Source organism: Cololabis saira, chromosome 2, assembly GCF_033807715.1.
Source record: "Cololabis saira isolate AMF1-May2022 chromosome 2, fColSai1.1, whole genome shotgun sequence".
Lineage (NCBI taxonomy): Eukaryota > Metazoa > Chordata > Actinopteri > Beloniformes > Belonidae > Cololabis > Cololabis saira.
In genome coordinates this window covers 44,309,022-44,334,215 of record NC_084588.1, presented here as the reverse complement: position 1 = coordinate 44,334,215, position 25,194 = coordinate 44,309,022, and the positions used below count along the sequence as shown (strand labels likewise).

Genomic DNA, 25,194 nt, shown 5'->3' with positions numbered 1-25,194 from the left:
AAGGAAGGAAGGAAGGAAGGAAGGAAGGAAGGAAGGAAGGAAGGAAGGAAGGAAGGAAGGAAGGAAGGAAGGAAGGAAGGAAGGGAGGGAGGGAGGGAGGGAGGGAGGGGAGAGCAGGAGGAAGGAAGGAAGGAAGGAAGGGAAAAAGGAAGGAAGGGAAAAAGGAAGGAAGGGAGAAAACAAGGAAAGAAGAAAGGAAGGGAAAAAAGAGGAAGGAAGAAAGAAAGAAAGAAAGAAAGAAAGAAAGAAAGAAAGAAAGAAAGAAAGAAAGAAAGAAAGAAAGAAAGAAAGAAAGAAAGAAAGAAAGAAAGAAAGAAAGAAAGAAAGAAAGAAAGAAAGAAAGAAAGAAAGAAAGAAAGAAAACAGGATAAATTCCCGTTGATGACGTTTTTGTGTAACAAACATGGCGGATCTGAGAGTGAGATAGATTTATAGTTGAAACGGTGGAGTTGAATTGGTATTTTTTTTATCGTCATTTTTATCGTTATCAGGATAAATGCCAGAAATTATCGTGATACATTTTTTAGTCCATACCGCCCATCCCTAGTATGCAGCTGTAGTTCTTAATGAATACTGTAAAGTCGCCCATCAGAACAGCTTTAATTTCTTCTGATGAAACTCTGCTTGTGCTGCGTGTTTCACTTTGACTTTAACTGCCTGCACCTGTCGAGAGTCTTCCTTTGCCTTAGATTACGCTGTAACACGCTCGGAAAGCATGTGTTTTCTCCTGTTTGATGCGCCCACTTTGTAATTGATAATGTGACGTACAAAAATAGTTCATCTAGCTAGCTGCTCGTCGCTCACACACGTAGCGAGTGCTCATTATCACCCTTTTATTACATTTTACACACGACAGCCAGTGTGATGTGGATAAATCCTAAATGAAAACCCTGAGGGGATTGCTAACTGCTTCAAAATGTCATAACAAAAACCGATACAGTTAGAGAGTCTGTCATTCTGAATAACAGCAATCTTGGCAAATTACAGAGCTTGCCACAAGAATATCTGCTTTAGGAAGCATTTGAAAATGCAGTGCCGCTTCCATTTGCTCCCTGTCAGGAAGCAATCCAACTTGTCAACTAATCCATCAGACAAAATGAACACACCATTATTTTGACATATGTTTTTCATCACATTCAAATCCCTTTGTCTCCCTGGACAGCACTAAGATGCATATTTCAAAATTGAGTGGTGTGAGCTGTTTAGTCAAGAGGTCGGGGGTGAAATTAAAGACATCTAGTCTCACTGAAAGGCCGGGTGCACATCTGCAGCAGAGGCAGACATTATACAGCACTGTCTCAGAAAATTAGAATATTGTGATAAAGTCCTTTATTTTCTGTAATGCAAAAATGTCATACATTCTGGATTCATTACAAATCAACTGAAATATTGCAAGCCTTTTATTATTTTAATATTGCTGATCATGCTTAAAAAAAACTCAAATATCCTATCTAAAAAAAAAGAATATTCTGGGAATCTTAATCTTAAACTGTAAACCATAATCAGCAATATTAAAATAATAAAAGGCTTGCAATATTTTAGTTGATTTGTAATGAATCCAGAATTTATGACATTTTAGTTTTTTTAATTGCATTACAGAAAATAAAGAACTTTATCACAATATTCAGATTTTCTGAGACAGTCCTGTATACATGTCTAAATCTTCTACTGGCCAGATTCAACTGAAGGTTTCAACAATCAGCTTCTCGCTGTCTGAGGATCTGAAGGCGCCGTGGCAGGATGGAACTGCTCCTCCTCCTGAACACCTGCTGATGGACACAAGCTGATGGACAGGTTCATTTACCACCGGTACATGAGATTGCACACTAATTTACTGAGGCTATAGAAAATTGTTCATGTGAAAGATACAATGGCAAAAGTGGATTCAACCTAATGAAGCGTCCGAAATCCACAATGTGCCCATTTCTGTCTCATTTACATTGAAATGTGAGTGAAATATTCCAGGCTTCCCACTGGTAACCTCTCCCCTTGAAAAAGTTTATATTTGTGGTATATTATAACGAAGATTGCTAAAGTTTTTTTTTTCTTTTCTGTTTTTTTTTTTACTTTGACGGGAACAACAACAGCAACAATCAGAGTTACTATCAAACACTAACGCCAGGCATCACACTGCAGAAGTAAATGATTTAGAGTAACCTTGAAGACAAAGTCAGAGTAATGAGGAAGCTGCTAAATCTTAAAGAGCATTACCAAATGATCAACCACATCATGGCGGTTCTCTGCACACAAATGGACAATTAGGAAGTATAATGTATATTCCTCATAGAGGGTATACAGATCTGCATTTAAGGACACATTTACATTTATGCAAATGCCTAGTGGAAGTGGAGTCTGCAGTGGAATAAGATCCCATGGGTCGTGCGGGACACAAATGGTGGGGTTGTGAAACATATTTAAATAGCGGTTAGTCTCATCAGTGCGGAAAAGAATATAAAAAGGTTATTGTTATTAGGCTTAACCATGCAAGTAAATGTGTTGCCTTCAAGTAAACGGCACTGTAGGGTCTAAGCCTACAAGCACGGCAGCAGATATAGTAAAGTGCTGCGAGTTAATTATGGAGTTGGTTACATAAACAAAAGTGAGTATACACTACATTCTTAAGAATAAAAAACTGATGCAACTAACTAATACATAATAACAATATATCAATATATAATAATAAATGCAAACACCGTCATGGCTGTTCTGACGCCTCACATTTAAGGTACGTCATTTCTGCTAAGCAGTTAAGGTTGTTTTCAGTTCTTTGTCATACAGATTATTTAAAGTGACTGAGAGTTGTCTGGGAAAAAAAAAGAAAAAGGTTTTTACTGTTTATTAGGGCAGTTTTAAATACATCAGTAGTAGCTGATGCTGAAAATGAAGCATCAAAATGTTTAATCTGAAAAAGCAAGAGGTGCTTGGAGTCATGCTCAACCCAAAGACACTGTATATTAGAACAGTGTCTCCCAACCTGGGGTCCGGGCCCCCCCTGGGGGGGCGCCTGAGATCTCTGGGGGGGCGCAAAACTTTGTCTGCTTTGAGGATATGCAGTTGTAAAAATTATATTTGCGCATGTTAAATAAATAAAAAATAATAACACACCTAATGGAATACAGTAATCCAAGTCTGTATAAACCCACGTAGTATTTTACAATGACCAAAATATATTTCTAAGTTATTTAGCAGGATAAAAACATAATAACTTATTATTATATCATTATTCAACATTTAATCATACTACTACTCCGACAGGTTGTTAAAGGAAAAATGTTAAAAATGTTTGCGCTCATATCAAAAGAGACATTTTTCAGAAATTATTTTATGTCCTTGCAATTATTTTCTGTGCGTATTTTATACATTGGTGACACAAAATGAAGGTGAGAAAGACAAAGTCATATGTATACAGGATAAACCAAAAAGAAATGTATCACAAAAACATAATTAATGTTCATTTTTTCAATTAAAGATTTGTAACAAATCACTTTTTTGGTGCCAGTACGTACGGGTCGGGGGGCCCGGCTGGTCTTAGACACAAGTAGGGGGGGCTCCAAGGAAAAAAGGTTGGGAACCACTGTATTAGAAGACCTAAACTGAAGGATGTAACTGATCACACTGGGAATAATCCCTCAGTGCTCTGCTCTGCCTCCAGGTGGACATGCCTCCCGAGCAGGGAGTCTAGGAGGCAAACCTGAACCAGCTTAGCTCTGCTCTATGTGGAGGAGCAATGATGCCAACAGAACCACATCATCTGCAAAAATGAGATGATTTCCTGGGACCACAAAATCAGAGGCCTGGCACCCTTTGGCTGTTTACAAAAGTGATCTACCAATATTGGTAATAAAAGGCAGCCCTGACAGAGTCCAACTCCTACCTGGAACAAATCTGACTTTCGCTCGCTTTTTGCATAGGGACTGCTTGGCCTGTAACCATGGTAACCATGGACACAGAACCCCATGTTCGTAATACTCGCCTAGCTCTCTGTGAGTAAAGTAAAACACTACATGCGTCTCTGTAGAATAGAGCAGTCACTAAGGCCCCATCCACACAAAGACAAGCTAAGGCCTCAACACAAATGTATTTAATAAATCCAGCGTATCATCCACATGCAGCCACCGTTTTGGGGGTCTGAACGATCGTTTTTGAAACCAGATTCTACAGTGGAAAGATTTGAAAATTCCTTTTTACATGGCTCCGTCGTTACTGCCTCTACGCAACATTTCTGAAATGTTTGCAGCATACACGTCACTCGTACTTGCTGCGATAATCTCCGTTTACAGATTTTATGTGCAATGTGATAATTTGCTGTTAAAAGAGCTTCTACTGTGAGTTACGGGGATATTTTAGAGCACTTTATTATTATCTTTTTTTCCATCCTGCTCTGAGGGTTCGGGGTGTTCATGGTCTGATGCCTTTCCCTCTTCGCCATCAGACTCATCTTGCTCACTTTGATCCACTTCATCTTCAGTCCCAGCATCCTTTTCTTCCTAATGTTTTTCCGCCTGTTTTCGCTTGTTTCCATCACAGCATCACGGCGCCACTAACAGGCCTGGCATGTTCTTTACAGGGTTCTCAGGCTGATTGAGTAAACTCCTGTGGACACTAGGGATGGGCGGTATGGACTAAAAAAATGATCACGATAATTTCTGGCATTTATCCCTATAACGATAAAAATGACGATAAAAAAATACCAATTCAACTCCACCTTTTCAACTATAAATCTATCACCACATTCAGTCTTTGGAGCCCCCAAAACACTGCTCTAAAAGATACTAAATACTACTAAACTACACCAATTAAATTAAATTCTTTCTTTCTTTCTTTCTTTCTTTCTTTCTTTCTTTCTTTCTTTCTTTCTTTCTTTCTTTCTTTCTTTTTTTCTTTCTTTCTTTCTTGCTCATATCTTTCTTTCTTTCTTGCTCATTTCTTTCTTTCTTTCTTGCTCATTTCTTTCTTTCTTTCTTTCTTTCTTTCTTTCTTTCTTTCTTTCTTTCTTTCTTTCTTTCTTTCTTTCTTTCTTTCTTTCTCATTTCTTTCTTTCTTTCTCATATCTTTCTTTCTTTCTTGCTCATTTCTTTCTTTCTTTCTTTCTTTCTTTCTTGCTCATATCTTTCTTTCTTTCTTTCTTGCTCATTCTTTCTTTCTTTCTTTCTTTCTTGCTCATATCTTTCTTTCTTTCTTTCTTGCTCATTCTTTCTTTCTTTCTTTCTTGCTCATATCTTTCTTTCTTGCTCATTCTTTCTTTCTTTCTTTCTTTCTTGCTCATTTCTTTCTTTCTTTCTTGCTCATTCTTTCTTTCTTTCTTTCTTGCTCATATCTTTCTTTCTTTCTTTCTTTCTTTCTTGCTCATATCTTTCTTGCTCATATCTTTCTTTCTTTCTTTCTTTCTTTCTTTCCTTCCGTACGTTGTGCATCGATTTAACACAGAACCATAAATCAGCTTTACACAAAAACGTCATCAACGGGAATTTATCGTTTTTACCGCGAGATGACAAATTCTTACCGTGGGGAATTTTTTTGACGGTTTATCGTGAACGGTAAAATTTCACCCATTCCTAGTGGACGCACACATTTACTGACACATATCCTTTATGAATAATGTTTTTGAAATTATAAGCATTGTTTCTACATGTGGATATAGCCTAAGAACCGTTTTAAAAATACTGCATATACTCTACAGGGGCAGGCGTGTGCAGGACTTGGGAGAAGGAAGAAAGAAAAAACAAAGAGTCACGTGTCGTGATAATTCACATGGGTCTCAACACATAACAATGATCACTGTGAATGATGGAGTAATGCAGCAGCTCTTGCTGGAGGCCTTTCCACTTTATCCCAATAACAATAAGCCAGACAGAGATGTCTGACAGGTCATTCTGTTGCCACACTGTTATTCCAAAGCAACGGCATATATCATGCTCAAAAAATCTTACACCTTTATCAGCTTCCTCCCCCCCTTCTATGTTTCAATTGAAGTAACCCAATCCCAGCCTCTCTCTAAAGGCACTCTGCAGCCCCCCTGGTGTTAATTATGAGATTATTTGCCCCTATAGCCTGGGTGGGATGTGAAAGTGCATTAATCTCGACTCTTCAGCACATTCTAAAGTATCATTTGAAGAGACTCCTGTGGAAAACCCTACAGGCGAGGTAGCAGTATGAAGATAGAGGGCTGAGAAAAAAAAAAGAGTCCCTGTTTGTTCTCCACTCACACTGGGGCGCCGGCCAGCTCAACATGAGAGTCAATCATTTTCCTTACAGCACTTATTTTGTCAGCATGTTATGCTGAATGAATATTTAGTCACACGGGATGACATGCCAGGGATCCCTCTCACCTCTGTTGTGATTGATTTATTCCTTGATGCAGCATGAAGGTGACTGTCACCTCATAACACAAGATGGGCAGAGATGGGGGAACTGTGACATCTCTCACTCAAACAGTTAAAAGTAAAGTGGATTTGAGATGTGTAAAAACGCCCATTACACTGTATTACTCATACTACAGTGCCGTTTTGAACCGCGTTGTTGCCCGTGTCAAACACAAAATGCAAGGGAGGAAATGACAGACAACAAGATAAAAATAAAATAATGGATGAATCAGGTTCTTTGAGATAAAGTGAAATTTAATACACTGATAATTTGAGGGGATGATTAAAAAAATGATAACTTTGAAAGCATAAACAGGACGTATGCCCTCTGGTAATAAAACAATCAAGCTATCAGTCCACATTCACATCATCACATCGATGTTATCAAAAGCATTTCAACAGAATCACTTTTCAGAACTTGATTTTTAATAATTTGTTCTTTTCCTTTGATCATGGTCTACCTTACCTCATTAGGTAATCTTTAAAATAAAGACTGCATGTTGAGAAATTAATGTTTAAACTCCATCTGTCTGGGTATTTGCAACTTTTTCTGAAGTTGTACGGGAACGTGTGCACACTTCAGAAAGCTGCACATGAAAGTCCTGGGCAGCATGTCTGCATATTCCCATCACAGTGGGAGGGTTGTTCAGCGTTTAGGTTTATGCCATCTGCAAATCCACTGGTGCAGAACATATTCTCTTTGATAGCCAGTACCTTTGTAAACAATATCCTGGGGTCCATCCAAAAATAGCCTCTACTTCTTAAAAGAAGACTTAATTAATTACTTTTAAAAATTGGACCCTAATCATTTTTTGTTTACCGTAAACAAAACATTTCAAATGTGAAGAGAGGAAACTCAAGAGGAAATTCTTTTTCTTGTTGACAAAAACATCAAATATTGGTTGGATTTGATCATTTTCAGACAAAGTCTCTTCGCCAATCAAGGCAGAGAAACAGATAGAGAACAGCTTGAGCAAAGAATATTAAGTGATGCTAATCTGCTATGACAAAGGCCTTGGCCCGGTGACCAAACACAAAACAAACCATGTCATCACCATGGAGCTCTCAGCATGAACAGTATAAAACATATCACATGTGCTGCTTTGACTCTGCTGCAAACTCAAGTGTTCATAGCAGCTCGTATTACTGTATGCATGCAACGTTGTGTAACAGCAACGCAGGATCCGATGCCACTTTTTTATTGTTTATATTTGAATTTTATCTGTTGTTCCTATGATTCCTACCTCATGCAGATTATGTGTATTTTAATTACTGAGGTCATGCTTTATTTTGCTTGCGACTGCCGTTTTGTGGATTTATTTTTCTTTTTATCACTCTTTGCATTGCTTACAGTATGTACCGGTATCTCCTAATTCTACCTAATAGGGGTGTAACAATATATCGTGCCACGAAATTTCGCGATACAAAAACGTCACGAAACGTGTCGTTGAGGTGACAAACTGTATCGGGATATTGGGTTATTAATATTAATCTATTGTGTTGACTAGTAACGCGCATCCAACCGCGCCTCGACCCGCGGACCAAAATCTTACTCCTCTCAGAAGAAACTAGTACCGTTTTGCGGTCCTGTTTTGAGCTCTGAACCTTTACTTATGTAAGGCTGGTGTAGAGTTAAGCCTTACCTTATTAATTTAAACCTTTTTGGGGTCGTGAGTAGGATAAACACGGGGACAACTTCTGCTGAGTTCGAGTGTACTTTAATGTCCCTCAACAGTGTAGGATTTTAGAACATCAACACAGCACCTAGTGCCGTACTGTGGCGTATCACTCCGCCCAATCTAAAACAGACTAATCACTACAGATAAACTGACTAGTGTCATTATAGTCCCTGATTTATATCAGAATATAAAGAATATATTTATAAAATAATGAACCCTGAATTACCAAAATAACCTTCTTAACAAAAGTAAATCTCCTCTTACACTTATAAGGTGAGCGTGAATCAATCTTTTTATGATGTAAAATTGTGTGTATTTATTTACTTTTATTTATTTATTTAATTTTAGTTGTTACATTTCTGGAAAAGAAAAAAAGAAAATTATACATGAGAGAAACTATTCAGTTTGTGGCAAAATATTTGTACTTGTATGAAACTGAAGATGCATAAGGCAAACCTGACATTTACTTTTAGTTCAGTTTGTGGAAAATGGTTGGCCTGGCTTTCTCTTTAAAACTTAAACAGTTATAAAGCATTACAAACTGTAACAATAGGGCAAACGCACAGCATTGTTTTGTATTTTGTGTCTTTCAAATAAAAGACCATTTTTTCCAGTCATATGTTCCTCATTCAAGGTTGTTAAAAAAATACTGCTATAATATCGTATCGTATCGTTATTGTGACCTCAATAACGTGTATCGTACCGTATCGTGAGATTAGTGTTACACCCCTACTACCTAATGTCCAGTTGTCTGTATCTAGCACACACTAATGTGTTCATGTTCTCCAGCATCAACACACTGCTGATCTTATGCAGTCTCTCATCTGCAATGTGACTAAACTATGGTAGTTAATTGAGCCCAGAGGCAGTTGGTTTCAATGAAGGCTCCTGTGCTTTTCTGGCAAAAACAGCAGAGAAGGAGCTCTCTTGAGAAGGCAGCTCTCTGTCGAGAGGCAAACGGAGCATAACTCCTGCCGCGTTCATTAGCTGTCATTGATCAGTGATTCAGTGACTGTGCAACTCCTGCCACGGCTCCAATATTGCCAGTTTCATATTCGAAAAGTTAGCATAAAGGTAAAAACATTTGAAAAAGAAAGTGGAGCCTAATCGTTTTCTTCCCTTCAGTATTTTATTTATCGCTACAATATTTTGTTAAAGATATATATTTTGCCAAGGTTTTCACAGGATGCAGAGGCTGCTGCGCAGCACACTTGTCCATCCCATAGTTTCCTAATATCAATATGACCTACTATATTCGGTTATTGGCTTCCCTCAAAGGGTATTGTCCTTGCAGCCTATTCCATCACAGGAGACGTACTGGAAAAGGAGCCTGAACGGGGAAAATTGCTGATACATAGCTGAGACAAAAGCATAAATAATGCAGAGATTAGAGATATTGGAATAGTGACTCAAACTCCCCTTTAAGATACCACAGCTCCCTGGAGAGAGTTCTGACATTAGTGTCTGCTGATCTTCACCTGCTGACGTGCTGGAGCTCCTCTATGGAGTCTTCTTGTCCTTCTCTACTCTTCCAACCTTTTCTTTTCAAATATACCTACATTAGATCATATTCCAACTTCTTACTTCCTCTCTATCCCCTCAATAAGTGCCACCCATAGTGAGTAATGATTGTGAAAAGAAAACCATGACACAGCGGAGCCTGAGCTCCGGTAGTAGTTTAACAATGACATGTATTATTAGAATGACAAGCCAGAGTTAAACTGAATATAGAAAGGTGAATTGAATCTATATTTCACATCTCTGCCAGAGGAGCTGCAAAAGAACCATTATGTAGCACTAATTGCACCTGTATCTTTAAAAATGGCAATCTGCTCTCTTATTTGAATTAATTTGAAGTCTTCAGGTAGTCGAATGGGATTGCCCATGTTGCTCCTCATTTCACTGAGTTTTCTTCATCCCTTCATATCTGACTTTGAATATTTATTCTCTTCTCATTTGCAGCCATCTCCAGGGAGGCCAAGGTTCCTTTAACATATATAAGGAGTCAAAGGAATTTATAATATTCTTGTAAAATATGAACAAAGGGGTTGAATTCATTGCTGAGGAAGCAGTTGGGTTTCATTGTCCATGCTACTTATAAAGATATCTGTCTCCCATGAGATGAGTCGCTTTCAATTCACCACGTAGATGTATAAGACGCTTTCTGGAGGAAGGTCTTATGTTCAAGATGAGGCCTAGATCGACTTTTTTGGCCCCAGAATTCTCCAACATAACCAGAAATCTTGGGCTGTCACAGTTGGCCAGAGACATAAAGCTGACTGTGAAGACCTTAAATGGTGATTTCTGGAAAATTTGAGGAAAGGATATTGACATTTAACATACTGTCGGACACCAGTGGCCTGGAGGACTGGAACTGACTTTTTAATTCACTTATTTACCACCATCTCTCGCTCCAACGTCTCTGTCACCATTACAGTACATGCAATGCCACTTCATCTTAAGACAGTGTGTGACATAACAAGATGCCCACAAACAAATCTTTCTGCATCATCCTCTGTTTTTTCTCCCAATAAAGATTTTTCTGTATTCGTTGCTTCTAGTTGTGTTGTTAAACATGTGGTGAAAAGTTATACTACTGGAAGCTATACTATGAAAAAACAGGGGAAGAAACATGTTAGTAACTGTTGGGTAACCTCGGTGACCCATAAGGATCTTGTTCTTGTTGAGAACCGGTTCCCAGTGTTTCAATTCCTTGGAATCGTTTGCCTTTTTTGCAAACGATTCCCTTATCGATTCCAGTGGGTGCGAATGATGTCGCAACATGCGCATTCGCGCCCAGCAGGAAAAGATGGGGACAAAGCGGCATGAACGCTCAAAAGTTTGGTTAAATTTTACCAAAAAGGATGACAACATGGCGACAATACTTGCAATGTGGACATTTTACCAAAGGGAGGAAACTGTTACGGCTCGGCCGGCTTATGCGCTGGCAGCGCGGAGTCGGCCGGAGTGTGGCAGGAAGAGCCGTGCGCGCTCCGGCGGACAGTTGCAGCTCGTCAGCTCATCTATGGGAGAAGTTAAAGAGCATCTACCGCTAGCTTCTCCTTTCATCAAGGCAGGGAAGAGTATCAGGCCAGAATAGATGAATGTCACCACGCAGTGACTAAGTTTGTGGTTTGTTACTGGACATTCGTATTTAGTTAATTTCTACAGAAGAATATTTACTTTATTATTATTATTATTATTATTAGTATTATTTTATATTAAATACATATTTTATATTACAAATAATCTTGTGGAGACCCCCTGGCACCATTGAGGAGCCCAAGGCTGGGGGCGTCTTAAGACCTCACTTGTATATTTTTGTACAAAGATATAAAACAAAGATGATGCTAAAATCGTTTGTTCTCCTTTTTTCCAAATGAGAATCGATAAGAGATAAAGAATATCGAATCGTTAAGCAGAATCGAAAACGGAATCGGAATCGGAAAAATCGTATCAATTCCCATCCCTAATATCAGTACAGTGGCCCAGTTCCCTGGTTCTAATTACACAATAAATTTTTGTCCTTTTCTGGTTACTTATGGCGCTTTTGCACTAGTACCTAATCAGCCCGACACGGCTCGGCGCAGCTCCACCCGTTTTGTCCCCGTTTGTTTTTCCACAGCCAGGTGAGAAGTGGGCAGGTTGGGGTGAAGCTGCTGTGACGTACGCGTTTGCGCAACACCTTTGTTCATGTCGGCGCTAGTCAGAAATCAGCTGGAGCCGCGAGCGGATGAGTAAAAACAGCCCGTCTACATCCCTTTTTTAATTCTCTCGTCAGCCACCAGGTTTATGAACATCTGCACCTCAGAGTTGGATCACCAAACAGACGTTTGCGCTTTATAATAAAATCGCCGCGAGCCGCCAGTCGCTCTCGCTCTGACTCCCGCTTCCTGATCCAATCAGCTGCCTGTAATGTGATGACGTCGGATATAGTCCCGGCTCAGCCCGGTTAGAACCTCACCAGAATGGTTACAGAAAAAGTATCTGCTTGGAGCGACTCTACCCGCAAGACGGGGCCGTGGCGGGTAGAAGCGAACTGAGGTGGTACTAGTGCAAAAGGGCCATTAGATGCCTATCAGGCTTAAACTAATATGTATTTGCAACCCAGTCTCACACAAAAACGTACGCTGCCTACGTTGGTCCAAAGTGCAAAAACGTAGAGGGGCTACAATATTAGCCCTTGAAATGTATAACTGTTACGTTTTTTTAGCCCTTAAAACGTATAACTGTTACATTTTTCTGCCGATTCGTTTTGCGCCCAAGTCACGTGACTTTTAAGATTCTGGCCGTGATACCAACAAACACGGTGGACATTTTTCATTTTTGAGTGAAGAAAATCAATATTTTGAGTTAGTTTCTGCATAGAAATGCGTTTTGATTACATTTCTAGCAATACATATTTCACTTTCATAATATTCACTCAGTAAATGTATATAATCTCTTGCTTGCTCGTGGTTGCAAGGTTTTTTCAGATCTCGTCAGAATAATGTAAATCTGGAACGTTTTAAAAACGTGAAATGGTTACATTTTTGGTTGCTGTACACGCTGTGAAGAAAATCAATATTTTGAGTTAGTTTCTGCATAGAAATGCGTTTTGATTACATTTCTAGCAATACATATTTCACTTTCATAATATTCACTCAGTAAATGTATATAATCTCTTGCTTGCTCGTGGTTGCAAGGTTTTTTCAGATCTCGTCGGAATAATGTAAATCTGGAACGTTTTAAAAACGTGAAATGGTTACATTTTTGGTTGCTGTACACGCTGTGAAGAAAATCAATATTTTGAGTTAGTTTCTGCATAGAAATGCGTTTTGATTACATTTCTAGCAATACATATTTCACTTTCATAATATTCACTCAGTAAATGTATATAATCTCTTGCTTGCTCGTGGTTGCAAGGTTTTTTCAGATCTCGTCAGAATAATGTAAATCTGGAACGTTTTAAAAACGTGAAATGGTTACATTTTTGGTTGCTGTACACGCTGTGAAGAAAATCAATATTTTGAGTTAGTTTCTGCATAGAAATGCGTTTTGATTACATTTCTAGCAATACATATTTCACTTTCATAATATTCACTCAGTAAATGTATATAATCTCTTGCTTGCTCGTGGTTGCAAGGTTTTTTCAGATCTCGTCAGAATAATGTAAATCTGGAACGTTTTAAAAACGTGAAATGGTTACACTTTTGGTTGCTGTACACGCTGTGAAGAAAATCAATATTTTGAGTTAGTTTCTGCATAGTGTTTTGATTACATTTCTAGCAATACATATTTCACTTTCATAATATTCACTCAGTAAATGTATATAATCTCTTGCTTGCTCGTGGTTGCAAGGTTTTTTCAGATCTCGTCAGAATAATGTAAATCTGGAACGTTTTAAAAACGTGAAATGGTTACATTTTTGGTTGCTGTACACGCTGTGAAGAAAATCAATATTTTGAGTTAGTTTCTGCATAGAAATGCGTTTTGATTACATTTCTAGCAATACATATTTCACTTTCATAATATTCACTCAGTAAATGTATATAATCTCTTGCTTGCTCGTGGTTGCAAGGTTTTTTCAGATCTCGTCAGAATAATGTAAATCTGGAACGTTTTAAAAACGTGAAATGGTTACATTTTTGGTTGCTGTACACGCTGTGAAGAAAATCAATATTTTGAGTTAGTTTCTGCATAGAAATGCGTTTTGATTACATTTCTAGCAATACATATTTCACTTTCATAATATTCACTCAGTAAATGTATATAATCTCTTGCTTGCTCGTGGTTGCAAGGTTTTTTCAGATCTCGTCAGAATAATGTAAAACTGGAACGTTTTAATAACGTGAAATGGTTACATTTTTGGTTGCTGGACACGCTGTGGAAAAAATCAATATTTTGAGTTAGTTTCTGCATAGAAATGCGTTTTGATTAAATTTCTAGCAATACATATTTCACTTTCATAATATTCACTCAGTAAATGTATATAATCTCTTGCTTGCTCGTGGTTGCAAGGTTTTTTCAGATCTCGTCAGAATAATGTAAAACTGGAACGTTTTAATAACGTGAAATGGTTACATTTTTGGTTGCTGGACACGCTGTGGAAAAAATCAATATTTTGAGTTAGTTTCTGCATAGAAATGCGTTTTGATTACATTTCTAGCAATACATATTTCACTTTCATAATATTCACTCAATAAATGTACATAATCTCTTGCTTGCTCTGGTTGCAAGGTTTTTCAGATCTCGTCAGAATACCCTGGCTACGTTGGTCCAAATGCAAAAACGTAGAGGGGTTACAATATTAGCCCTTGAAATGTATAACTGTTACATTTTTCTAGCCCTTGAAATGTATAACTGTTACATTTAAGGAAAAATAAAATTGCTGCCATTTCTTTGATTCTCGGTCTAAATTGCAATATTTTAAGATAGTTTTGCCATGAAAGCAGATTTTATCATATTCATAGCAAGAAATATATTTTGGTTATTTTACCCTCATTTAATGGATCTTATTGACGGAAATGTATGAACCATGTGCTTGTTTTACTTCCTTTGAGTAATAAAACCACCAATTCTCTTGCATGGCCCCGTTATTAAAATATATGCCAGGCCCAGTGCTTAATTTCTAAAGTGGGAGGTCCCGGAGCGCAGACGATGAGTGGCTCTGGTGCGAGAGAAAAAAACACACACACACACACACACACACACACACACACTGTTGAACTGTCCGTTTTGACGTTAACGGCGATTTTCACAATGATATCTGCAACATTTCTTAAGGCAGAAACACCACTGTATCATTGTTAATTACACAACATTAGTGGGTTAATTTCCTGCAAACCAATTTTCATGTTTTTCCCTTCGATTGTGAGAAAAAAAAGAGTTGTTTCACGCTGAGAGCATCATGCCAGCCAATCAGAATCCTGGAAAAAACATCAACAAATTAAAGCTGCAAGCAGCGATGAACGGGCCCTCGCACTCACGGCCACCACCCCCATAAGCATATCAGAAAAGACACCACCCACGACTTCCTATGTCAAACCATTCAAAAGTTATAGCAGAAAATCGGGACAACCAATCAGAAGAAGGGGCGGGGCTAATTCAGGCCAATGAAGGTCAAGGACTCCATAAAGAATCTGATGACCCCACCCAGGACTCTCTATGTCAAACCATTCCAATGTTATAGCAGAAAATCGGGACAACCAATCAGAAGAAGGGGCGGGGCTAATTAAGGCCAACGAAGCTTAAGAACTCATTACAGAGTCCCATGACACCACCCACGACTTCCTATGTCAAACCATTCCGAAGTTATAGCAGAAAATTGGGACAACCAATCAGAAGAAGGGGCGGGGCTAATTAAGGCTAACGAAGGTCAAGGACTCCATAAAGAATCTGATGGCACTCCCCACGACTCTCTATGTCAAACTATTCCAAAGTTATAGCAGAAAATCGGGACAACCAATCAGAAGAAGGGGCGGGGCTAATTAAGGCTAACGAAGGTCAAGGACTCCATAAAGAATCTGATGACACTCCCCACGACTCTCTATGTCTAACTATTCCAAAGATATAGCAGAAAATCGGGACAACCAATCAGAAGAAGGGGCGGGGCTAATTCAGGCCAATGAAGGTCAAGGACTCCATAAAGAATCTGATGACACTACCCAAGACTCTCTATGTCAAACCATTCCAAAGTTATAGCAGAAAATCGGGATAACCAATCAGAAGAAGGGGCGGGGCTAATTAAGGCCAACGAAGCTTAAGGACTCATTACAGAGTCCCATGACACCACCCACGACTTCCTATGTCAAACCATTCAAAAGTTATGGCAGAGAAAAGTTTTCTAGGGGGCGCTGTTGAGCCGTTAGGCCACGCCCATAAATGCAAACCATGAAATATTAAATGTATCGCCAAGCCTGGCTTGCGTGCAAAATTTGGTGCCTTTTGGGGAACTATCAAATATGGACCAATCAGATGAAGGAGGGGTGCGCTTGTTGGCGTCTAGCGTCGCCAAGGTAACACTTTGGAAAGAGAAAAGTAATGCGTGTAGTCGCAGGATGGAGACGCACATTTTGATGTATAACACATCTGGGTTCACGATACGGTTCGGGCTGAATTAACTCTCGAAGGAATGGCATATATTGCTCCAAAATTACGCAATTAATTCAGAATGTTCAAAATGGCCGACTTCCTGTTCGGTTTCGGCCATGGCGCCAAGAGACTTTTCTTTTAGTTGTGACATGATACAGGTGTGTACCGATTTTCGTTCATGTACGTCAAACCGTATTATGGGGCTTGAGGCGCAAAGTTTTTTCTGTCTGAACCAATCAGATGAAGGGTGGGCGCGCTTTTTGGCGTCTAGCGTCGCCACGGTAACGCTTTCGAAAGAGAAAAGTAATGCGTGGGGTCGGAGGATGGAGACGCACATTTCGATGTATAACACACTTGGGGGAACGTTACGGTTCGGGCTGAATTAACTGCCGAAGGAAGGCATAAATTTCGCCAAAATGACACGATTAATTCAAAATGGCCGACTTCCTGTTCGGTTTCTCGACATGACCCCAAGAGACTTTTCTTTAAGTTGCGCCATGATACAGGTGTGTACCGATTTTCGTGCATGTACGTCAAACCGTATCGTGGGGCTTGAGGCACAAAGTTTTCCGGGGGGCGCTGTTGAGCCATTTTGCCACGCCCATTAATGCAAACCTTTAAATATCAAATTTTTCGCCAGGCCTGACTAGGGTGCAAAATTTGGTGACTTTTTGGGCATGTTAAGGGGGGCAAAAAGGCCTTCACTTTGTCAGGAAAATAATAATAATTAAAGCTGCAAGCAGCGATGAACGGGCCCTCGCACTCAAGGCCACCGCCCCCCATAAGCATATCAGAAATGACACCACCCACGACTTCCTATGTCAAACCATTCAAAAGATATAGCAGAAAAAAGGGACAACCAATCAGAAGAAGGGGCGGGGCTAATTCAGGCCAATGAAGGTCAAGGACTCCATACAGAATCTGATGCCACCACCCACGACTCTCTATGTCAAACCATTCCAAAGTTATAGCAGAAAATCGGGACAACCAATCAGAAGAAGGGGCGGGGCTAATTCAGGCCAATGAAGGTCAAGGACTCCATACAGAATCTGATGATACCACCCACGACTCTCTATGTCAAACCATTCAAAAGTTATAGCAGAAAATCGGGACAACCAATCAGAAGAAGGGGCGGGGCTAATTAAGGCAGACGAAGCTCAAGGACTCCATACAGAGTCCCATGACACCACCCACAACTTCCTATGTCCAACCATTCAAAAGTTATGGCAGAGAAAAGTTTTCTAGGGGGCGCTGTTGAGCCGTTAGGCCACGCCCATTAATGCAAAACATGAAATATCAAATTTGTCGCCAAGTCTGTCTTGCATGCAAAATTTGGTGACTTTTGGAGAACTATCAAATATGGACCAATCAGATTTCAAAATGGCCGACTTCCTGTTCGGTTTCGGCTATGGCTCCAAAAGGCTTTTCTTTAAGCTGTGCCATGATACAGGTGTGTAGCGATTTTCGTGCATGTACATCAAACCGTATTGTGGGGCTTGAGGCACAAAGTTTTCCGGGGGGCGCTGTTGAGCCATTTTGCCACGCCCATTAATGCAAACCATGAAATATCAAATTTATCACCAGGCCTGGCTTGCGTGCCAAATTTGGTGCCTTTTGGGGAACTATCAAATATGGACCAATCAGATGAAGGGGGGGTGCGCTTGTTGGCGTCTAGCGTCGCCACGGTAACACTTTTGAAAGAGAAAAGTAATGCGTGTAGTCGCAGGATGGAGACGCACATTTTGATGTATAACACATCTGGGTCCACGATACGGTTCGGGCCGTATTAATTCTCGAAGGAATGGCATAAATTGCTCCAAAATTACGCGATTAATTCAGAATGTTCAAAATGGCCGACTTCCTGTTCGGTTTCGGCCACGGCGCCAAGAGACTTTTCTTTAAGTTGTGTACTGATACAGGTGTGTAGCGATTTTCGTTCATGTACGTCTAACCGTATTATGGGGCTTGAGGCGCAAAGTTTTTTCTGTCTGAACCAATCAGATGAAGGGTGGGCACGCTTTTTGGTGTCTAGCGTCGCCACGGTAACGCTTTTGAAAGAGAAAAGTAATGCGTGGTGTCGGAGGACGGAGACGCACATTTTGATGTATAACACACCTCGGTGCACGTTACGGTTCGGGCCGTATTAACTGCCGAAGGAAGGCATAAATTTCGCCAAAATGACACGATTAATTCAAAATGGCCGACTTCCTGTTCGGTTTCTCGACATGACGCCCAGAGACTTTTCTTTAAGTTGCGCCATGATACAGGTCTGTACCGATTTTCGTGCATGTACGACAAACCGCATTGTGGGGCTTGAGGCACAAAGTTTTCAAGGGGGCGCTGTTGAGCCATTTTGCCACGCCCATTAATGCAAACCATTAAATATCAAATTTTTCGCCAGGCCTGACTTGCATGCAAAATTTGGTGACTTTTTGGGCACGTTTAGGGGGGCAAAAAGGCCTTCCTTTTGTCAGAACAATAAGAAGAAGAAGAAGAAGAAGAATTCCTGCAATTACAATAGGGCCTTCGCACTGCAAGTGCTCGGGCCCTAATAATAATAAAAATTCCTGCAAATACAATAGGGCCTTCGCACTGCAAGTGCTCGGGCCCTAATGACACGTGTAACTTCCAGGCTGATTTATGGTTCCGCATTACACCAACGCAGAGCCTATGGCGGAAGTGATACTAGTAGCTGATTGGCCGATATGTGATCATCATCATCATCATCATCATCATCATCATCACCATCACCATCATCACCATCATCACCATCATCACCACCATCATCATCATCATCATCATCATCATCACCATCATCATCATCATCATCGCTACCACCATCATCATCACCATCACCATCATCATCATCATCATCAGTCAAGTCAAATTGCACGTGCGAGGTCCCGTTCATCGCTGCTTGCAGCTTTAATTTATATATAACTATTTTAACATTTCTAAACACAAAAACACGAAAGTGTCCTTGATAATTCAATAATACAATAGGTTCATGTTAAGGACATCCGTTTTAATTAGTTCTCCTTCGATTATGAGATGTTATTAATGCTCAGTAGACACAGGAGGTTTGTTATGTATTGTTATGAGGCCTATTTCGTGTCTATTTTTGAACAGTTCACTAATGCTTTGAGCTAGGAAGCTGAAATTCTAGACTCTGTATCAAGAGGTGACTTTCATCCACTGTGCGGATTTTCAGATCTGTGTGACCTTCGGAAGTGTCAAAGGTCACCCCGTCTGTTGCTTTTCGGCCTGCTAAGACTATTTTGTGTCTTTTTTTGCATAGTTCACTAACACTTTGAGCTAGGAAGCTGAAATTCTAGACTCTGTATCAGGAGGTGACTTTCATCCACTGTGCGGATTTTCAGATCTCTGTGACCTTCGGAAGTGTCAAAGGTCACCGCGTCTGTTGCTTTTCGGCCTGCTAAGACTATTTTGTGTCTTTTTTTGCATAGTTCACTAACGCTTTGAGCTAGGAAGCTGAAATTCTAGACTCTGTATCAGGAGGTGACTCTCATCCACTGTGCCGAGGTCCAGACCCGTGCGACCTTCGGAAGTGCCAAAGGTCACCGTGTGTGGTGCCTTTTTCGTGCCTTTTTTGTGTGTTTTTTGAATAATTCACTAACGCTTTGAGCTGGGAGGCTGATTTTTGACTATGTTGCAATGCAGAAGGCCCTTTGCTAGGATATTTTGGTCTTGTGGCTGTACGACTTCCACAGAGCTAGTTGGCATTGCAGAGGGTTTACAGAGTTGAGACTTGGTAAGCCCAATTTAAGCCCCATATGGAGGCCACAGGTCAAGTTTTACTTGGTTTGGTCAAATATTGTGGCAACGGTGTCCGTTCGAATGTTGGAAAAGGTGACGTTTCAAAGCCCCGCCCATCGAAAAGTACAGGTCTGATCTGCACCAAACTAACGTCTGTCTGATCAGGGGATGCCCCCGAACAACATATAAAAAATTCAGATTTCTATGACTTCTGCAACAGTGTTTCCTCTAAAACGTTCTGGCTGGTTAGGAGGGTGTAGAAACCTCTAGCTCTGAGAGCCTCCTGACTAATGGAACAGGCCTATTTTGTGTCTTTTTTTGCATATTTCACTAACGCCTTTAGTTAGGAGTCTGAATTTTTTATATGTTGTTCGGGGGCATCCCCTGATCAGACAGACGTTAGTTTGGTGCAGATCAGACCTGTACTTTTCGATGGGCGGGGCTTTGAAACGTCACCTTTTCCAACATTCGAACGGACACCGTTGCCACAATATTTGACCAAACCAAGTAAAACTTGACCTGTGGCCTCCATATGGGGCTTAAATTGGGCTTACCAAGTCTCAACTCTGTAAACCCTCTGCAATGCCAACTAGCTCTGTGGAAGTCGTACAGCCACAAGACCAAAATATCCTAGCAAAGGGCCTTCTGCATTGCAACATAGTCAAAAATCAGCCTCCCAGCTCAAAGCGTTAGTGAATTATTCAAAAAACACACAAAAAAGGCACGAAAAAGGCACCACACACGGTGACCTTTGGCACTTCCGAAGGTCGCACGGGTCTGGACCTCGGCACAGTGGATGAGAGTCACCTCCTGATACAGAGTCTAGAATTTCAGCTTCCTAGCTCAAAGCGTTAGTGAACTATGCAAAAAAAGACACAAAATAGTCTTAGCAGGCCGAAAAGCAACAGACGCGGTGACCTTTGACACTTCCGAAGGTCACAGAGATCTGAAAATCCGCACAGTGGATGAAAGTCACCTCCTGATACAGAGTCTAGAATTTCAGCTTCCTAGCTCAAAGCGTTAGTGAACTATGCAAAAAAAGACACAAAATAGTCTTAGCAGGCCGAAAAGCAACAGACAGGGTGACCTTTGACACTTCCGAAGGTCACACAGATCTGAAAATCCGCACAGTGGATGAAAGTCACCTCTTGATACAGAGTCTAGAATTTCAGCTTCCTAGCTCAAAGCATTAGTGAACTGTTCAAAAATAGACACGAAATAGGCCTCATAACAATACATAACAAACCTCCTGTGTCTACTGAGCATTAATAACATCTCATAATCGAAGGAGAACTAATTAAAACGGATGTCCTTAACATGAACCTATTGTATTATTGAATTATCAAGGACACTTTCGTGTTTTTGTGTTTAGAAATGTTAAAATAGTTATATATAAATTAAAGCTGCAAGCAGCGATGAACGGGACCTCGCACGTGCAATTTGAATTGACTGATGATGATGATGATGATGGTGATGGTGATGATGATGGTGGTAGCGATGGTGATGATGATGATGATGATGATGATGATGGTGATGATGATGATGATGATGATGATGATGATGATCACATATCGGCCAATCAGCTACTAGTATCACTTCCGCCATAGGCTCTGCGTTGGTGTAATGCGGAACCATAAATCAGCCTGGAAGTTACACGTGTCATTTGTTGATGTTTTTTCCAGGATTCTGATTGGCTGGCATGATGCTCTCAGCGTGAAACAACTCTTTTTTTTCTCACAATCGAAGGGAAAAACATGAAAATTGGTTTGCAGGAAATTAACCCACTAATGTTGTGTAATTAACAATGATACAGTGGTGTTTCTGCCTTAGGAAATGTTGCAGATATCATTGTGAAAATCGCTGTTAACGTCAAAACGGACAGTTCAACAGTGTGTGTGTGTGTGTGTGTGTGTGTGTGTGTGTGTGTTTTTTTCTCTCGCACCAGAGCCACTCATCGTCTGCGCTCCGGGACCTCCCACTTTAGAAATTAAGCACTGGGCCTGGCATATATTTTAATAACGGGGCCATGCAAGAGAATTGGTGGTTTTATTACTCAAAGGAAGTAAAACAAGCACATGGTTCATACATTTCCGTCAATAAGATCCATTAAATGAGGGTAAAATAACCAAAATATATTTCTTGCTATGAATATGATAAAATCTGCTTTCATGGCGAAACTATCTTAAAATATTGCAATTTAGACCGAGAATCAAAGAAATGGCAGCAATTTTATTTTTCCTTAAATGTAACAGTTATACATTTCAAGGGCTAGAAAAATGTAACAGACATTTCAAGGGCTAATATTGTAACCCCTCTACGTTTTTGCATTTGGACCAACGTAGCCAGGGTATTCTGACGAGATCTGAAAAACCTTGCAACCAGAGCAAGCAAGAGATTATGTACATTTATTGAGTGAATATTATGAAAGTGAAATATGTATTGCTAGAAATGTAATCAAAACGCATTTCTATGCAGAAACTAACTCAAAATATTGATTTTTTCCACAGCGTGTCCAGCAACCAAAAATGTAACCATTTCACGTTATTAAAACGTTCCAGTTTTAGATTATTCTGACGAGATCTGAAAAAACCTTGCAACCACGAGCAAGCAAGAGATTATATACATTTACTGAGTGAATATTATGAAAGTGAAATATGTATTGCTAGAAATGTAATCAAAACGCATTTCTATGCAGAAACTAACTCAAAATATTGATTTTCTTCACAGCGTGTACAGCAACCAAAAATGTAACCATTTCACGTTTTTAAAACGTTCCAGATTTACATTATTCTGACGAGATCTGAAAAAACCTTGCAACCACGAGCAAGCAAGAGATTATATACATTTACTGAGTGAATATTATGAAAGTGAAATATGTATTGCTAGAAATGTAATCAAAACGCATTTCTATGCAGAAACTAACTCAAAATATTGATTTTCTTCATAGCGTGTACAGCAACCAAAAATGTAACCATTTCACGTTTTTAAAACGTTCCAGATTTACATTATTCTGACGAGATCTGAAAAAACCTTGCAACCACGAGCAAGCAAGAGATTATATACATTTACTGAGTGAATATTATGAAAGTGAAATATGTATTGCTAGAAATGTAATCAAAACGCTATGCAGAAACTAACTCAAAATATTGATTTTCTTCACAGCGTGTACAGCAACCAAAAGTGTAACCATTTCACGTTTTTAAAACGTTCCAGATTTACATTATTCTGACGAGATCTGAAAAAACCTTGCAACCACGAGCAAGCAAGAGATTATATACATTTACTGAGTGAATATTATGAAAGTGAAATATGTATTGCTAGAAATGTAATCAAAACGCATTTCTATGCAGAAACTAACTCAAAATATTGATTTTCTTCACAGCGTGTACAGCAACCAAAAATGTAACCATTTCACGTTTTTAAAACGTTCCAGATTTACATTATTCCGACGAGATCTGAAAAAACCTTGCAACCACGAGCAAGCAAGAGATTATATACATTTACTGAGTGAATATTATGAAAGTGAAATATGTATTGCTAGAAATGTAATCAAAACGCATTTCTATGCAGAAACTAACTCAAAATATTGATTTTCTTCACAGCGTGTACAGCAACCAAAAATGTAACCATTTCACGTTTTTAAAACGATCCAGATTTACATTATTCTGACGAGATCTGAAAAAACCTTGCAACCACGAGCAAGCAAGAGATTATATACATTTACTGAGTGAATATTATGAAAGTGAAATATGTATTGCTAGAAATGTAATCAAAACGCATTTCTATGCAGAAACTAACTCAAAATATTGATTTTCTTCACTCAAAAATGAAAAATGTCCACCGTGTTTGTTGGTATCACGGCCAGAATCTTAAAAGTCACGTGACTTGGGCGCAAAACGAATCGGCAGAAAAATGTAACAGTTATACGTTTTAAGGGCTAAAAAAACGTAACAGTTATACATTTCAAGGGCTAATATTGTAGCCCCTCTACGTTTTTGCACTTTGGACCAACGTAGGCAGGGTACGTTTTTGTGTGAGACTGGGTTGGTATTTGGTATGTTATGTACATTCATATTTTCATTTTAAACCTCTTCAGCACCAAAACTTCCATGTGAAGTTCTTATCATTAAACTCGTATTTTCCCCACATACTATGTCAATGCTGACCGGTGTTTTTTAATGCATACGTCCCCCGACCCACAAGTGTGGTCTCAGGATACCAACTAATATAAACTGCTTGGCCAATATGACATTACAAAGTCTTATATTTCTTTGTACAACCTGTCAGGTTTCAATAAACTATGTACTCACTGTGCATCGTTTTGTTCAAATTATGCAAAGGCAAAACACATTTTTTCCCACAGCTACATTAATTTAAAGAACTTATACTAATGTTGAGAGAATTGGACCAGTGCGTTAAGTCTTCTGCAGCACATTAAGAAAAGTCCTCAACTCTGTGGTGATCACTCCATGTGTGAAATTGATGTCTCCTGCTCCCTGAACAACTCTTCCAGAAATTGACCCTGATAAATTCTGACATTGTCATCTTGAAAAATGCCTGAGCCATCATGGAGAATCCTGGTTCAGTATATGCAGGTGGTCAGCTGAGCTCATTTTTGGGCACACTGCCATTGCATGTTCATGAACAATCCCATACCATCACTTTACTGCCACAGGTGAGCATGGCATGATTAGAATTGGATTAGATTTCAAAGATTTAAGTGGTGTCTGACAATCATTCAAGATTCTGTCTGACCATAATTTGTTCTTTAAGATGATGGTTCGACCCTATTCTCATGTAACATATATACAGGACTGTCTCAGAAAATTAGAATATTGTGTTTTTATGTAATGCAATTAAAAAAAACAAAAATGTCATACATTCTGGATCCATTACAAATCAACTGAAATATTGCAAGCCTTTTATTATTTTAATATTGCTGATTATGGCTTACAGCTTAAGAAAACTCAAATATCCTATCTCAAAAAATTTGAATATTCTGGGAATCTTAATCTTAAACTTTAAGCCATAATCAGCAATATTAAAATAATAAAAGGCTTGCAATATTTCAGTTGATTTGTAATGAATCCAGAATGTATGACATTTTTGTTTTTTTAATTGCATTACAGAAAATAAAGAACTTTATCACAATATTCAAATTTTCTGAGACAGTCCTGTACACACATTATACTGTACTGTGAAAGCAACCTCAAATAAAGCTCAACTAAAGCTCTATCTAACACAGATTTTAGCTTATTTATAGAACACGCTTATGGTTCTCTGAGCTTTAACAAGTACCAAGT

General features: G+C 39.3%; 1 protein-coding gene across 2 annotated transcripts in view; it reads right to left on the bottom strand.

The window, feature by feature from the left end:
• Window positions 1-25,194, bottom strand: part of cd276 (CD276 molecule) — a 122,779-nt gene that overhangs the window by 1,721 nt on the left and 95,864 nt on the right. The window lies entirely within an intron of this gene.